Below are 5,265 nucleotides of genomic sequence, written 5' to 3' on the forward strand. Positions count from 1 at the left end.
TTGGAAACAGATTCTCGTGACCTTCTTTGAGGAAACAGAGACACAGTCTCTCTCCTGTTCCTTTTTAACCGAGTTGATGGAAATGATGGGGGTTCAGTCCTTTGATAACTACAGTAAATCATTAAACATATATTAGGCACATACTATCTGCCAGGGATTGAGAAGAGCATGGGGGATTCAAAGAAAGGCAAAAGACATTCCCTGCTCTCAAGGACCCCAAAGTCTAGTGGAGGAAACAACATGTATACAATTATATACAAACAAACTACGGAAGGGATATCAGTAAATTATATTCTAGAGGTGTCAGACTCAAATAGAAACAGATCCCTGCAGGCTGCATCTTGACTTAGAAAAACACAAATTAACATTATCTGGGTTGTATTGTAATTTCTATTTATTTTGTTAAACATTTTCCAATCACATTTTAATCTGGTTCAAGCTGCATTTGGAGTTTTCTGGCCCACTTGTCTCCTGTGGCCATGAGTTTGACACCTCTGCAAAGCTATTAAGACAAAGGTGAGCACTGGAGCTTCTGAACCTAAGTATTATTGTCACCTTTGTCCTTTGTGCAGGAAGAATTTATAACACAAAACCCTGTTGCCTATATCAGACTTCTCCAGTGAGACTATCATCTTCGTCATCATCGTCATCATCATCATCATCATCCTGGGACCATTATCTAACTTACATGGTTAGGGAGGCTCATTATAAGAAGGACCTAGTGCATGTTTGCAAAACTACAGAAGGATGAGTTATGATGACGATGATGCTTCTATGAATGAAAACTCAAGGGTCCTGGGTTCTAATTCTGCCTCTATCATTAATTAGCTATGTAACCCTGAGCAAAGTTATTTCCCTTTCTAAAATGAAGGGACTTAGATTAAGTGATCTCTAAAGTTCCTTTCAATCCCCCTGAGTCAGGGGATGTTGCAAACTGCTTTGAGTTAAATACCTGAGAATAAATCCTTATATATACTGTCAAATGGTGCAACCTCAGCCTGTGGCTGTGGCCCTTCTGGCCGTAGGTCTTATTTCATTTCAGAACCTCAGAGTTGGAAAGAACCTTAGAGGTCCTCCAGACCAATGTTATTATGCCACCTCCAGTGGTCCTGATCTTTATCTGGCCACTGGACCCAAATGGCTCCAGAGGAGAAAGTGAGGCTGGTGACTTTGCACAGCCCTCCCTCACTTAACTCTAACTCACTTGCATGTCATGGCTTCACCTCCCTGATTTCATGGTCTCTTTGAGAACGAAGGACGAACAACAATTATGCTCCTGATTTCCTGTGGCTGCTCAATCATACCTTGGGCATTCTGAAATCAAGGTTTTCTGACTGGCCTGGTTCTAGTTCCTGGGAGCCCCTAAAGTCCTTCCCACCCAAATATCTCTCCTTCCTCTTGTCTGATGCATGAGTAGGCAGCTAGGTTTTGTAGAGTGTAGAGTGCTGGACCTTGAGTTAGGAAGATACCTATTACCACTAGGCAAATTAAAGTTAGTCTCCCTTTCTGTAAAATGAGGACAATAATAGCTGTCCTGCTTGTATCACAGAATATTTTTTTGGGGTGAGGAGCAGATGAAATATATATATATGCATATACATATATATATATGCGTATACATATATATATGCATATACATATATATATATATATTGCTTTGTAAGCTGCCAAGCACTATATAAATGTGAAGGATTATTAAGTAGTAGCCTAGGACATAGAAATTTTAGCTCAGAAATATACCATAGGCCCTAGAATGAACCTTCCAGGGGGTTCCCTTCTATTTGGGCTTGGAAAATTTGTCCGTGGTAGATCTAGCCCCATCTCTGCCCTCCAGGGAACCTATTTAGCTGCCGTAGAAGTTGGCAGGTTCCCCCTAGTCTGTTCCTGTACTCTGGGGTGGGGACTGACACATGGGTGACCTCTTTGGGGATGCTTGACCCAAAATGGAGGAAGCTTTGATCCTCTCTTCTCAATTCTCAGAATCCTCCTGACTCCTTTGGGCCCAGGAAGCTTACAGTGAACCCTGCCCCAGCCTCTGTGGGTGTCCCTCTCCCCCAGCTCGCTCTGTCCAGTGTCCACTTTTAGTTCAGAAATTCTAAGGCAGAGACTGAAGTCCAATGAGAAGGACCAGAGCCCAGAGAACCTCAGACTGTGTAATAGTGTAGTTATGCCTGAACTTGTCAAGACCCTGAGAATACATTATAACATGGGGAGATTGGAGGCAGATGCAAATGAGATGCAGATTTATGTTAATGTAGGCAGGCCCCCTTGATGATTTCTTGCACCTGGATGCTACTCTGGGAGAGTCCCAGTGGAGACTGGAATCACTATACTCAGGTTCTGAGCACTGAGCCTTAAGTATCTGCACAGACAGGGCAGGGGTTGGGGAACACCTTGCAGAGAGCCACAGGCTGAAGGAAAAGTTTCTTGCACCCTGTGTTGTTTGTACACATCTCAATTATCTTTCTCTGTCTTTTCCATGCTCTCCTCCACTCCATGAAGCCATGTTCCTGAATACAGTGCCCTCAAACTGACTTCTACTGTAAGGACATTCCCCCACGTCCTCCCCAACTTTGAATTATGCACTTTTTCCCCTCAGGACTTTGCTCCATGTTAAGTGACAGCTGGCTAATCAGATAAACCAACTTAGGTTAGTGGGGGTGGTGGATTAGTCCATTACCCGGGTCACCTCTCCCAGGTAATGTACATACATCTTCATAGAGGCCCTCCTGGAGATGGTACTGCTATAACACAAAGGAATAACCCCAACTGTGAGAGCTTTAGACATTATAGCCTTTTGGTTATGGAGAGATTTGGGGTGGGGCTTTCCCAGGCTACTGAAATTGTACCAGGTAGAGAGTTTCCTGCTTGGCTACATGTGAGGTTGTACCAGTGCCTTTGCTTGCTAGGCACAGCCCTACATATAGGCCTGCCAGGATGGCACAAGGAAGCAGCAGGGGCAGAATATTCAAAAGTTACTTGGTGTCACTGTGGGCAGACCTATGCTTAGGGATTTCTGAGGCCCCTGTCTATGAGTCTTCCCTTGTTTCCCCTCACCTCTCGTAGGCAATCAATCGGCTCTGGGGCCGAGATTTGCAATTGTTTTGGATTGATCCATGGAAAACATAGAAGAAATTCTCCAGAGATTTGGGAAAGCTTTGGATTGGTACATGGAGGGTGCAGAAGAAATCCTCATACCCATCTGAATAGTCCTATGCTGAGGGGAGGGCCCTCCTCTCAGACCACTTTGAACTTAGTTCACCAGTTCTAGCACAGTCTTCATGCCTGGTAAGGCTTGAGGGAATGGGGTAGCATTGGTCCATGGCCAGCTAGCTTCCCCATATGGGGGATCTCTAGAAGGTTTTTCTAAACAGCCACTCCCTGTATCTACCAGGTAAGATTTGATTACTTTGAAGGTCTTTGGCAATATTGGTGTGAATATTCACTCTCTTAATCCTGATTATATCCCTCCTAGACAGTGTCATGAATTATTGAGTCCAAAAACCTCATGAACTAGCATCCAGAAGACTTCAAATCTTGTCTTTAACATAGGCCAGTGGTGGAGAACCTGTGGCCTCAAGGCCACCTGTGGCCCTCTAGGTCCTCAAGTGTGGCCCTTTGACTGAATCCAAACTTGACAGAACAAATCCCCTTAATAGAAGGACTTGTTCTGTAAAACTTGGACTCAGTCAAAGGGCCACACCTCAAAGTCCCAGGTTCCTCATCCCTGAAATAGGCTTAGCATTTCATTTTATTAGGAGAGGTTAGATGACCACTTGTATTAATGCAAATATAGTCAGCATTTTCTCCCTAAAATTTGTCCTGTATAAGCAAACCTGAGTGCAACCTATAAATGGTGATGTTCTTTTTCAGTGTATACCTACACGTACACATAAAGTACACACAAACATATATGCATGTATTATATGCATGTATATTACAGAATCACACATGTGCATATATAGTTTTTTTCTTTTTCAAATAGATATCACTTAGGAATTGAATGGTAGGTTGGAAGGAGCATTGGCTTCAGAGGCAGAGGGCCTTGTTTGGAATTCCAGCTCTTCCACTTACTAAGTTGTTTGCTTCCCATACTCTGAAATGCTAAGGTTTTTTTGTTTCTATTTTGAAGTTTTTTGGACTATCAGGGCCAAAAATTGTAATTTTGTCAACATGGAAGATTCCTGGTATGGAAATTCCTTCCACTGATGCAGATTGGCAAGACAGGGGTCTTAGAGAGTTGCCTGGGGCCGGAGAGGCTAAGTGAATTGCCCCTGGTCACACAGCCTATGTCAGGGATGCGGAACCTGGGACCTCGAGGTGCGTCCCTTTGACTGAGTCCAAGTTTTACAGAACAAGTCCTTTTATTAAGGGGATTTGTTCTGTCAAGTTTGGATTCAGTCAAAGGGCCACACTTGAGGACCTAGAGGGCTACAAGTGGTCTTGAGGCCACAGGTTCTCCACCACTGGCCTATGTTAAAGACAGGATTTGAAGTCTTCTGGATGCTAGTTCATGAGGTTTGTGGACTCGATAATTCCTCCTTGATAAAGATGACTTCCATAGTGGCTTCCAATTCAGTCCTATGAGGACAGCTTATCTTTAGACTAACATTGAATTATCCTGTATCGCTCACTGCTGTTTCATGAGCGTCTTTCTGTACTGTAAAATGGGGTGTTAATAACACCTACCTCCTAGGGTTATTGGAGGATTAAGTGAGAGAATATTTGTAATGCACTTAGCTAGATGGCAGTGGATAAGAGCACCTAGCCTGGAGTCAGAAAGACTCCAAATTGGCCTCAGGCACTTGTTAGCTATGTGTGACCCTAGGCACGTCATCTAACCTGCTTGCCTCAGTTTCCTCAACTGAAAATTGGGAATAATGATAGCACCTACCTCCCAGGATTGTTGTGAGGAACAAATAAAATAACAGTGAAGTGCTTAGCCCAGAGCTTCAAACCTAGGAGGCACAATATAAATGCTAGCTGTTATTACAGTTATAACCTTCTAGACTTAGAGCCCAGACATCTGCTTATATTTCCTTGTGTAGCTTCTATAACTTCTAGGTCAGTGTGAGCACATAGTAGGCTTTAATAATAAAACATAACACAAATATTTGATAATTGATGAGCTTTTCTGGCCCAGCTGCCAAGAGGCTGCATAGCATTCTGTGGACACCAGGTGGCAGCATTGGCTCAGTTATGTCCAGTACATGCCAGAGCTGTGGAAGACTCCCCACCCTAAAGTGAATAGAACAATCATACTGG

Source organism: Trichosurus vulpecula, chromosome 2 (genome assembly GCF_011100635.1).
Source record: "Trichosurus vulpecula isolate mTriVul1 chromosome 2, mTriVul1.pri, whole genome shotgun sequence".
Classification (NCBI taxonomy): Eukaryota; Metazoa; Chordata; class Mammalia; order Diprotodontia; family Phalangeridae; genus Trichosurus; species Trichosurus vulpecula.